Raw genomic sequence first — 13,586 nt, 5'->3', positions numbered from 1 at the left:
AGGATAAAGAATAAAGTGCTGACATGGAAATAGAGTGGAAAGAAATCAGATGTTAGAGAAGAATGCTGAGTGCTCACAGCCTCACAGTTTGAGAAACAGTTGGCTAGATCTGAATGTCAAAGGAATGGAATTAAATTATTTGCAGGCTCAATGGCTCATCACTCAGTTGTAGCAAGAAATAAAATTGGTTGGGTATGAATCCTTCACAAAGTTATGCCAATTATTACAGAAGGACATGACCAGATGATCATTCCCTTTCCAACAAATGGAATTGTGCCCAGCCAGTTTGGTCCACATGGAAATCAAGCCTTGTAATTTGATCTTATTATTTCAGTTAATCGATGACAAAATCTGGTGACTGCTATGTCACTAATGGGCTAATATTTATTAAAAACAAAATCAAATCAGACAGGAAAATAGCTAACTCAGTCACGTTGAATGTTATATACATCCAACCTACATCTTAATTTCCTTGTCATTAAATAAGTGAAGTGACACTTTGTCAAAACACCAGTGAAGTCCTTTAAAATCTTTTTGTAAAAAGCCTGTGTAAAAGTACCAAAACTTCTTGTTAGGAGAAACTCACAATTTTGACTTTCTTTTAAAGTTCTCAATAACAACACTTTGTACTTAGGTCAAAGTTTTCTTCTAGGGAATTGAAGAACTAATGAATAACAATTTGCCTATTCGCAAAGAGGAATGTGCATTTGAAATTACTCCTAATTTCCTGTGTCAACCCAATTAACTAAATTTATTGTTTGAGAAATGACCCACGGGAATATTAAGAATAAAGATGAGTATTAAATTGAATGTAAGCTATCATTTTGTGGTAAATGTGAGGTATTCCCTTTTAAGGGATTTCAGCAGGTAGATAATGGAAGCCAAAGTATGTCACCAAAGGCTTTTTTGTCCCACTCAATATGTGCTCTAAAAATACATATTTCCCACATGACACGTTTTGGTGATTTATATGTTTATATTAAAAACAAGCTTTTTTTTTAATTAAAAAAATGTTTTTTAATGTTTATGTTTGAGAGAGACAGAGTGCAAGCAGGAGAAAAGCAGAGAGAGAGAGGGAGATACAGAATCTGAAGCAGGCTCTAGGCTTTGAGCTGTCAGCACAGAGCCTTATGTGGGGCTCAAACTCGTGAACTGTGAGATCATGACCTGAGCTGAAGTTGGATGCTCAACTGACTGAGCCACCTAGGTGCCCCCAAAACAAGCCTGTTTTGATGTAGAAATGACACATACATCATAGAAAGCCTAAATATGTGAGTAGTAAACACTAACTGGAATGTAGTTCCTATAGTTTCAAATTGTTTTGGTATTGCTCTTATCTCTGGCTTCCCTGAAAGGTGGTTATATATTTTCACATGATGTGAAGATTCTGTTGTATTACTTAAACCCCTCCATGGTTTCCCCTTACATGTCAGACTAACGCTAAAATATTTTAAGTTCAGATTCTTCATGGTCTGTCCACAACCTACACATCTAACATGGACTCATGTTATTGCCCTCCACAGAGACTTAGTTGCTCCCAATAGCCATTCTCCCTCCTCCCTTAGTAATAGAACCTCAAGTTCTGGCTGGCACATGGTTCTAGCTGACACTACCCAGCGGTCTTCCAATCATAGCACCTAACCTGTATTCTAACTAATGCAGATGCTACATTTTTCAGACTGAGAAAAAAGTGAACTTAGAGCAAAAGTCGCTGGGCTTTTAACCCAAACTTACCTATAGCATCCTTATTATGTTATCCCGGGGTCAGATCATGGTTTTGTTTCTTTCATGTCAAAACTCATGAAGCCCTTAGATGTCTTCTCACTATAAAATACATGGAAAGTATTCAAATTAAGTGAACCATGGGTGCAAGGCAGCTGCAAATTAGTTCACTTCAAACACAGGCACGATGTGTGAAGTAACACAAGGAACAGACTAGCTAGAGCTTTGGCCTCTAATCACTGGGGACTGAAATCAGACCCATTACAGACACAGAAATACTGCAAGTCCTCAGAATAAACTATCCGCTAGTGCGGATCGGCATTATTAAAAAGGAGAATTAAGTAGGTGCTACAGCATCATCATGACAACGGCAGACTCTTCCAGCTTCTTGTGGGTAAGGATTAGCCACTACCACAGCACTGTGGGATTACTCTCTAGCTTTATCTGCACATTTTAAAAATTATTTGTACATATACCTATGTTTAAGCTAAACATTTAGAAAACTCTTTATAGTTCTTAATCAATCTTATATTTATCAAGTCCAGACTTGAAAGACCTCCTTTAGGTACCATTAAGGAAATGTACCTGAGCTTCTATTTTCAACATTAGGATGGACTAGAGGTCTTGAAAACCTGCCAAACACTAACATGCTGCATAAAATATTGTGTAAACATCCTTCACAAGTCTTAGATGAATTTGCAAGAAAGTAAGAACAATCCTCTGAGGCAGGAATGTGAAGAAAGACTGTAAGATGAGAGAGGTAATAAAACCTTGAGGCCATGCAGCCCCGAGGAGGAGCAGAGGACTGCTGGCTCTTCAGATTAATGGTCACACAGGGAACCAGGGCAAGGCCTTATATGCATGCATGCTGGGGTCAAGTTGGAGGTCCACAGTACAGAGCAGAGACCCAGAAAGACTGTATCCTCCAGGAAAGAGTGAGGTAGGAAGGAAAACCACAAATAAAACCCGCCCATAAGGACTTGTCAGTCTTGGCTCTGGAGAAAGGCACAACTATCTCCCCTGACAATCCATAGCCAAGGGCCAGCACTTGATGGAGATTGAGGCCTGATACCACACTCTTTGTCCTCTACAACCTGAATTTAATAATCATTACAAAGTGTACCAGTGTATGCAGTGTCTCTGTATGCCTAGTAGAAGCAGAAGTAAATCCTTTCTGGAAAAATCCTCCTTGATCCAGACCTCAGAGTATTCCATATATAATATTCCAGTAACTATAACAATAGTGTAAAACGAAGTTCTAAAACATACCAGGTCGCAAAACAAGGGGCACCTGGGTGGCTCAGTCAGTTAAGCATCCGACTTCAGCTCAGGACATGATCTCACTCGAGCCCCGCATCGGGTTCTGTGCTGACAGCTCAGAGCCTGGAGTCTGCTTCAATTCTGTGTCTCGCTCCCTTTCTGCCCCTCCCCTATTGACTCTCTCTCTCAAAAATAAATGATAAACATTAAAAAATTAAAAAAAAAAAAAGAATCACAAAACAAACAAAAGAACAACAAAACCCCATCCGTACTCAATATTTTTAAGGACTCCTGGATAAATTTCTGTTGTTAAAGCCACCCAGGGGGGTGCCTGGATGGCTCAGTCAGTTATGTGCCTGACTTTGGCTTAGGTCATGATCTCACAGTTCAAGGGTTCAAGCACGGCGTGGGGCTCTGTGCTGACAGCTCAGACCCTGGAACCTGCTTTGGATTCTGTGTCTCCTTTCTCTCTGCCCCTCCCCCACTCACACTCTGTCTCTCTCTCTCAAAAATAAACATTAAAAAAATTAAAAAGAACTAGATATTCTTAGACTTCACATATTTAAATTATTGGGCAAAACACATAAAAGCAGCATATTTAATATGCGTAAGACATATACTAGAGAATTAAAACCATCAGGAGCAAGAGATTATTTTTAAAAATAGTCATATTTAAGAAAATCAAATAAAACTTTTCAAGATGAAATATAAAATCATTGAAATTATAACACTTGATGGATGATTACAGTAAATCAGACTTAGCTGAAAAGAAAAATCACAGACTAGATGACAGAGCCTAAAAATATTCCCAAATACAGCACAGAGACAAAGAGACAGAAAGTATGAAGAAATTGAAACATGGTGGATAAATGCCTAAAATATATCCTACTGGAACTCCAAAAGGAGAGAATAAAAAAGGAAGAAGAAGAGAAAGTATTTTAAAAGGTAAGTATTGGAGCATTTTCCAGAATTGAAAACACATCTATCTTCAGATTCAGCAAACCTAATGAATTCAAAATGGGACAAATAAAAAGAAATCCCATATCAAAACCTACCCAGGGAAATCCAAAGAGAAAATTAAAGATCGTAAAAGCAGCCAGCAAGAAAAGATAGGCTGGCTAAAAGGGAGAAATCATTAATCTAATGGCTTTTCTTCTCGAGAGCAAAAATGGAAGGTGGGAGACAGGGGAATTAGTAGCAAAACAAAACATTTAAAACAAACACTCAAAAAGGAGAGTGAAAGAAAGACATTTTTAGAAAAACAAAAACTGAGAGCTTACTACCAATAGATTCTCAGCCAAGAAAAATCTAAAGGATGGATTTTAAAAATCCAGTATTTCCCAGAAATAAGCTCAGATGCAAGGACTGGTGAATCAAGAAAATGCTAAAGATGAGAATATATCTAAGAAAACATTGAACAAAGCAAAAATAACTATGTTCAATTTGGAGAATAAAAATCATCGAAAGTGGCAAAGAACTATAAAGAACAAAATAGCATGAAACCTAAAAGGTAGTGTATGTGGTGGATGGAATTAAACATTTATGGAGCTGGGGCTATTCAGGAGAAGAGTAAATATATGTTTAAGTTAAGTCTTGTTATGGAAGCATGGTAAAATTTCAAGGTTTTTATTAAGAATAAAAATAGGGGCGCCTGGGTGGCTCAGTCGGTTGAGCGTCCGACTTAGGCTCAGGTCATGATCTCACGGTCCGTGAGTTCGAGCCCCGCGTCGGGCTCTGTGCTGACAGCTCGGAGCCTGGAGCCTGTTTCAGATTCTGTGTCTCCCTCTTTCTCTGACCCTCCCCTGTTCATGCTCTCTCTCTCTTTGTCTCAAAAATAAATGAAAATGTTAAAAAAAAAATTAAAAAAAAAAAAGAATAAAAATAGAGTCAGGAACATCCAAACCAGTAGAGGGGAAAACACTCAAATGATAATAAAAGTCTTTTAACTTTAAAAGAAGACAAGAAAGGAGAAAAAGGAAAAAAGAAAAAGTAGGACAAAGAGAAAGACCAAACTGTTGACAGAGATTAGCCAAGATATGTGTAAATAGACTGATTCCTCTCCTGTTAAAATACATACCTTTTCTAACTGGATTAAAAAAAAAAAAAATCTAAGTAGATGCTGTGTATAAGAACCATACCTAAAAGTCACATAAAGGCACAGAAAAGTTGGAAAGGATAGAAAAAGATGTACCTTAAAAATGCTAATTGAAAGAAGGCTGATAAAGCTAATTTATAATACATAAATGTAATTTAAGACAAAAGGCATTAGTAGAAATAAAGAAGTTCACTACCTAATGATCAAACTTTCAGTTCACCAGAAAGATGTAACAGTGCCCAGCTTATAGGCACTAATAATAACTGGAATTATAGTATGTGGTTAATAAAATAATTACATTATACCACTAAGAAAATAAAATGATAAAAAATAACTTGTTAGTGAAAAAAAAAATCAGTGGATCCATCTTCATAAGTAAGACTGGCATGTAAATGTCTTTTCTCAGATTATCCTTATCTTCTTTGGTCATCAATGTTAGTTAGCCTCATAAAATGAATTATGGAACGTTCTCTCTGTTTCTGTGCCACAGTTGGAGTTATCTCCCTTGAATATTTGATAAAATTCGTCTCTAAAACCGTCTTTGCCTGGCATCTTCCTTCTGGGAATTAAAAAATATATGTATTTGTTTCATGACTAATAGTTACAAAGCTACTCACATTTTCTATTTTGTCTTGGGTCAATTTTGATGAACTGTATTTTTCTAGGAAAATTTCTGTTTCTTCAAAGTTTCCAAACCTTTTGACATCAGAGCCCCATTTTTTTAAATCTCTCTAGTATCTGTAATTTTTCATTTTGAAGTGTTTCTTTGAAACCCATATCTTATTTTCTTGATGAAACTTTCAGAGAGTCATCAATTTTTGAGTCTCTTCAAAACCAATTTTTAGCTCTGATGATCCTCTCATTTTTGTTTTCTAGTTCACTCTGCCTTTATTTCTTTCTTCTTTGACTCTCTTTGAGTTTATTCTACTGTTCTTTACCAGATTTTTAAGATTGATGCTTAGCTCATTAATTTTTAGATTCTCTTTTTATTTTCTAAGTCAGCCTTTCAACCTAAAAATTCCCCACTACATACCACTCACCAACATTTCCAAAATCTTGAGTTAGTGTTTTCTTTATTGTGCAATTCTGAGTATTTTTGAATTTCCAATTTTTTTTCTTTAAGCCATGAGTTATTAAAAACATATTTTTAAATTCCAAAATTACTTTTGTTCCTCATGTGTATGCATAAATGTAACATTTAATTTTTATTTTTTATTTCATTTTTGTTTAATTGTGGTCAGAGGTGGAATTCCATGTGAAATCCATTCTCTGGAATTTACTCTAACTTGCTATATGGCCAAAGCATTGTCATGGCAAATGTTTCATACTTTGGTAAATATTCCTTGTAACTTGAAAATAACTGGGTTCGGGAGTTTCTATGTATTCATTAGATCAGTATTTATCAAACTTCCTGTAAGATAAGAACCATCTAAGGCAAGTTTTTTTTTCATTTTATTTTTTTAGGTTTTAGAGAAAGCAGGGGAGAGAGGCAGAGGATGAGAGAGAGAGAGAGAGAGAGAATCCTAGGCAGGTTCCATGTTCAGCTCAGAGCCTGATGTGGGGCTTAATCTCACAACCCTGGGATCAAGACCTAAGCCAAAAATCTAGAGTCAGATGCTCAACGGACTGAGCCACCCAGGTGCCCCTGAGGCAATTTTTTAAAATACAGCTTTCTCAGTCTCTCTTCTGGAAATTTTCATTCACTAGGTCTGGTACTAAGCTATCAGGGAAATTTGAGAAATCCTGTGGCAAAACAGTGCTGTTGTTCCCTTCAAATCTTCCTTATTTGTACTGATTTATCTCCATTTGATCTATCACTTATTGAGAGAGTTGTGTTCAAATATTCCACTATACTGGTGGATTTTTATTTTTTCTTTAATTTTGTCAGTTTTAAATATATATGTTAGACACACACACACACACACACACACACACACACACACGTAGACACACACACATGCTCCTTTGGTAGGTATATTAAACTCTCTCCAGCTTCCATGTCTTCATTTTATAAAATACAGAAGTGGAAATGATAATTATTGTAAAGAATCTTAGGACAAATAAGTGAAAAATGCACATAAACAAAGCACCTGGTTTATAGTAACTGCTCAATAGGTCATAACTATTAGTTTCTATAGGGTCACTTTCAACACTAGAATTACCTACAGGTATGTTCATGCAGTCCATCTATTTAACTGGAGGCACAGTATGTTTTATCCTTGGACCAAACCCTATTAAAACTCTTTGTGTATCGACTATATTACCTTCCCTCCCCATGAACATGTCAGGGAGAACTGTTTTCCCTAAATTGAAATGAGACATTATGCTGTTGTCTTTTCTCAGGACACACTACCATGCATGACTTTTCTGTTTGTTCTTGAGGGTATTGTTTATGACTTCCACAAGTGTGCCCAAAGCAAAGACTCATGACAGAATGCCTTAGGAGTTAACTGTTAAGCAGAAGCTGTGATCCTCCTGAAAACCTTCTGTGCCTTGTTTTTGATCTTTATATATAATGAAAACAATTTAATTGTCTCTGTTTACATTATTATATTGTCATTCCTAAAGCTCAGAACTAAGGTCATAGCTCTGCTGTAGCAACTAAATAGAAATTTGTAGCATGTTTAAGCATAAAAGTTCTCCCTAACACTTTCCTCTAGCCAATTTACATCTCTTATGCTAATTTAGATTTTCCCTGTCTTATAGTCTTAATTTTTTATCTTGCAAATTTGTTGCATGTATTTACTGTTAGCACCTAAAGTTTTCATGGGATAAGCTGGGATATAAACATATATATAGATACATAAGTAATAAACATATACCGCATATAGATAGATGCATAACCATGAATATATGTGTGAATTTAATTTATAGACCAAATGGAGAAAATGGCTGAATCTGAGACCTTCATGCCAGTATCAAACTCTCTACTGGAAAAGACTAACCAAAGAGCTATTACATAAAACAATTGTATTATTCAAGGAAATAGTAAAAAAGTACTTTTCTTAATTCAGTGATATACTGACATGGTTTTTAGAGCAAGGTTAAAAATTTGCAGGATTTATGGATTTTCTGCTTCTACAGATATTGCATCCAGAGTCATAGAAGATTATGTCACCCTTTGTATTGAAGACTTACTTAGGGCTCTGTGTTTAGTTAAAAGGTCATTTTAAAAAGAAATGGCTTATTTTGAGAATGGTATCTTGTTTGCGTAAATTGACCTGCTGGGTAAAGGAAGGAAAGCTTGTGTGCTTTGCTAGAATCTGCATTATTCTGGTAACTTCTCTACATGCATTCTTGGAGGACCATGCAGCCTGCTGGCTTCTCTTAATCCAAGTCTCAGATACTCTCCTCTGAAACATGGTGGTGTGATTTTGTAGGCCCAGCTGTTTAGAATGGTTTACTGGAAATGTTTGTAAAACAATTAAAAGTTTCTTCATGTCTCCTAACTTCCTATCTTCTTAACATTAAGCCACCCTTTGTAATTTCCTTGTTTTTCTCACATTGACTGGATCTGAAGGGAACATTTATTTATGCCATAGCAAACACAGCCTAACTGGTATTTTGGCTGACAGAACAGCTTTGTTTCTGTGCTTGTATAACCTCCTCTTCTGACAGCAGAACTTGGGGAGTTAGCCTCCTTAGCAAACTGCCTATGCAGTGCCAGTGGAAGGCACAGAGATCCTGTTATTACAAGAACACAGAATTGGCTGAGGGTTACTTCATTTTTCATTTATTGACTTAAGGAAAAATAACCCAATGTTAAAACCCAAATATTACTTCAGAGATCAATAAAGATCATTCTGTAGTCAGCTTTCAAAATAAAGGGCAATTCTTTTATCTGGTGGTGGTAGCTGTAGGGCACTATAAATTTTCTTGCAGGATCTTCACTGGGTCCACAAAGACTAAGAAGGGTAATGATGCATTTCAGTCTTGAGGGAGGCTAGATAAACATGGCTTAAGATTAAATTGTTTCCTAGAAAAACAGGAATTATTAGATCACTGCTTCAACCATTTTTACAAATACATGTATGCAATAAATGAAAGCATCAGGCATTAGGCATTCTTCTCCAATCGGAAACGGTGTGGTTTCCAATTTCTGTTGAAAAGCATCTTGATTTTAAAACAAACAAAAAATGAGAACCAAAACAACCAAATGAAAACTGTGAAGGCTCCTCTCCAATAACATAATGCTGTTTCAGATACTTTTGAAATTTTGTTTGTTTGTTTATTTATTTATTTATTTATTTATTTATTTTTACTTTGGGGATATTTATGGGAAACAGTATTCTGTTTTGAAAGTTCATTGTTCAGTTACTATTCATCTTGTGTATAACTCCCCTGTGGCACTGCTCAAACTCCTGTCCCAAGAACAAAAGAAAAGATATAATGCCCTTTTAAAAATGACAGTCTCCCTAATTGCCTACTATGCCCTTAACAAGACACATCATTCTGTCTATATTTTGAGCAGAAGGTTATTGAAACAGTCAGTGGTCTTTGTAGCCCCCAATGAGTTCCAGTCTTCCGTGGCATTTGAAGCCACTTAGAACAACTTGGTAACAGTCCTCTTTGTAAGTGCTACGTCCCGCTGAAATGTAAGGGAAAGAAGGAGAGGTAGCCTCTGGGTCCTTCTAGAGGGTGTAGGAGTCCACCTTACAGCAGAGAGCAGAGCTGTGTGTTCATTTAGTCCCTCTGTTTTCCCATAACCTCACTGCAAGCTTGTTATCACATTTGTCATGTGATTGATGAGTGCCTGTCTTTATACCAGAGGCACTTAATAGGTTTCTATAGGAAGACAAATGATCTGGGAGATAGATTATATTAATTTAGGAGTCTGCAATGGGCCTTGTCCAGACTATCCCTGTGCAGTCTTGAGCCTCACATTTTCCAAAGACAGGGAAACTAATCCTTACCAGATGCTTACAAGGAAGGGAATGTCAAATTTATAAAGTAATGTGAACTTCTCATTAATAAAAATCATCTATCAATGTATATTACTCATTATAAAAAGAATTACCCTGTCACAATTTGCTTTCATTTTGCTTTTGATTAATTGTATTATGTATTGTCAGCCAGGACTCCACAGGAAATACAATTAGCATTATCAATGTTAATGATGACTGAGGATTGACAGGAAGCCAAACATCTATGCAGAATTCAGGGGGAAAAAAAAAAAAACACCTCATCAACTCTAATAGTCTTGTGATTTAATTTAAAGAAAGTAACAATTGCTCAATTTCACTGAAGTTTTTAACTTCATAGAGATAATTTATAAAGAAACAAAAATGAGAAGTAAATAATAAAGGAGTAAAAAATTTCTCATGTATATATGAGGAAAAGTCAAAGAAATAAAATTTTTGGCAGGTAAAGTGGAGAATTGAGACTGATCTGGTAACAATGTTTGCAGGCTTATAATGATTCCATGCTTGATGTAAAGTTAAATTCTAGGCTAGTTTTCTCTTGGTTACTCTCATTTCATGATTACTCCTTTGAATGGGCCAAAGCACTCCTTCTACTTATCCATTTACATGCTCATTTCATATATTTTTATTATCTTCTGTACATAAAGAACTCTGCTAAGTGTGTGGGTGATAGAAAAATACGTATGACATAGTTACCTGTTCTCAACGAATATGTCTCAGGAAAGATAAGACACAGACATAAATCACTTCTATTTGAGGAAGCATGATAAAAACTAATACAAGAGAGCAGGGAAAACAGAAAGATCCATTTCCAGCTAGTGTGATTAGGAAAGCCTTTTGAAGAGGGTTGTTTTCATTCATCTCATGCTATTTCCTATCAGTATGTAAAAACTCATTACTTCTTATACGGATAAATTGAGTAATGCTGAAATTAAGATAAATAGGTATAACAACACCAACTCTCAGATTATCTCTACTTTTTCCAAACAGCAAAAGCATTCTGTCCTCTTGGCTGGTCTCTATTTTGTGAAGTTACCCTTCAGATCCCCTAGATATAGCCTCGTAAACAAGTGTCACTTCTGGCACACTGGGTTAAGTTTGCTAGCTATTGAGACCTGGTTGTTTTAATGACTTCTTGCTTCCTGCTGAATCTTGTTTGGGAATTAGTATAAAAGGTTAATGTTACTTAACATCTGCATTGATTAGTATTCAGAGTTGTGTTGCTAAATACCAAGTCAGATTTTGCCCTGAGATGGTGTGAGAGGCAAAGGAGATTATTTAGCCACTAAGCACCTGGGTGAGGGTAGGACTTGATGAAACGAAGACTCCCAAAGGATGGTGGCTCAGATTACATAACATGTATCTAGTGATTATAATTTTTTTCTCTTAAAAAAAAAATCTTTCTTACTCCTTTTTACAGGAAGAAATGTCAAGATAAATAATCCAGTACAGTAATCTTTCCAGAATAAGAATAACATGTTTTCTTTGGACCTTGTTCATGTCCTCACTGAACACTCATGCCAATAAACTGAGAAGCAAAGACTCTTCTAATGTATATATACACATGCACACACACACACACACACACACACACACACACACACAATGTGCCCAGAAATAAGACCACACATATATAGTCAAAACACACATATACTAATCTTTGACAAGGGTGCCAACAGGGAATGGAGAAAGGATAGTTTCTTCAATAAATGGTGCTGGAAAAACTGGGTATCCACATCCAAAAGAATGAAATTGAACCCTTATTTTGCACCATTCGCAAAAGTTAGCTCAAAATGGATTAAACCTCATGTGTAAGATGTGAAACAGTAAAACCCTTAGAAGAAACCATAAGGAAAAAGCTTCTTGACATTGGTCTTGGCAATGATATTTTGGATATAACACCAAAAGCACAGGCAGCAAAAACAAAAAGTAAACATGTAGGGCTACATCAAATGAAAAGGCATCTGCATAGCAATGGAAACAACCAACTAAATGAAAAGGCAACCTGTGGAATGGGAGACAATATTTGCATATTTGCATGTATCTGATAAGAGGCTAACATCTAAAACATATAAGGAGCTCAAACAGCTCAACAGCAAAAAAAAAAAAAAAAAAAAAAAAACAAAAAAAAAACACAAAGAAAAATTGGGCTAAGTACCTGAAGAGATATTTTTCCAAAGAAGATAAACAAATGGCCAATAGATATACAAAAAGGTACTCAACATCACTAGTCATCAAGGAAATGCAAATCTAAATCACAATGAGATATCACCTCAAATCTGTTAAGATGGCTATTAATAGAGGTAACAAATGTTGATGAGGATGTGGAGAAAATGGACACGTTACATTCTGTTGGCAGGAATGTAAATTGGTGTAGCCACTGTGGAAAACAGTATGGAAATGCCTCAAAAAATTAAAAGTAGGGCTACCATATTATCCAGAAATCCCACTTCTGGTTGTATATCGGGAAGAAATGAAATCACTACCTTGTGGGGATATTTATGCTTCCATGTTCATTGTAGGGTTATTTACAATAGCCAAGACATGGATGTCTATCGGATGAATGGATAAAGAAAATGTAGTATGTGTATACAATGGAATATAATCCAGCCATAAGAAAGAAGGAAATCCTGCCATTTGTGACAACATGGATGAAACTGGAGGGCATTATACTATGTGAAATAAGCCAGACAGAAAAAGATGATACTGCATGATCTCACTTATATGTAGAATCTAAAAAAGTCGAAATCATAGAACCAGGATTGGGGGTCATAGAAATGGGGAGAAATGAGTCAAAGAGTTCAAACTTATAAACTTAGTTACAAGATAAATAATGAATGCTCTAATGTGCAACCTGATAACTGTAGTTAATAATACTATATTGTTAACTTGAAATTTGTTGAGAGTAGCTCTTAAGTGTTCCCCACCCCCCAACCACACACACACAGGGTAACCATGTGAGGTGATGAATATGTTAATTAACTTTATTGTGGTAATCGTTTCACAATGTATATGCCCATTAAGTCATCATATGGTACACTTTTTTAAAAAGCATTGTATAATGTAATACATACAATTCTTATTTTCCAATCATACCTCAATAATGCTGAAAAAAAGTTTACTATATGATCTGAAAAATGCTGTAAAAATGCCAGAAAGAGAAAATCATGAAACAAGACCAATTACTGTAACTATTCAAGCAAGATATTTTTCCCATGAAAGAGTCATTACTCTTCTTTCTAAAGTTGCTCTTCCTTCTCTTTGAAGAAAATGAGAAACTTCTGATATCTTGGAGATAAAGAGCCACTATGTATTGTGTGCCTACTTTAAACTAAACATTTTATATATTTCACTTAATCTTTACATCTACTATGCAATATTATCCTCGTTTTACTGGGAGGAAATAGAGGCTCAGGGAACGAGTTTCTTGATCCAGGGTATCTGACTAGTAAGTGCTAGAGTCAGGATTCACACCCAGGATGGTCTCATGTAACGTTTGTACATGTTCCTGTAGGCCATATGCCACAGAAACCCTTCAGGGTAATGCCTACCTGTAAATACTTGGGAGTAAGATGTGATCATAGAAG

Source organism: Leopardus geoffroyi, chromosome A2 (assembly GCF_018350155.1).
Source record: "Leopardus geoffroyi isolate Oge1 chromosome A2, O.geoffroyi_Oge1_pat1.0, whole genome shotgun sequence".
Lineage (NCBI taxonomy): Eukaryota > Metazoa > Chordata > Mammalia > Carnivora > Felidae > Leopardus > Leopardus geoffroyi.
The sequence above is the reverse complement of the archived record's forward strand: the minus strand, read 5'-3'. Positions refer to the sequence as shown.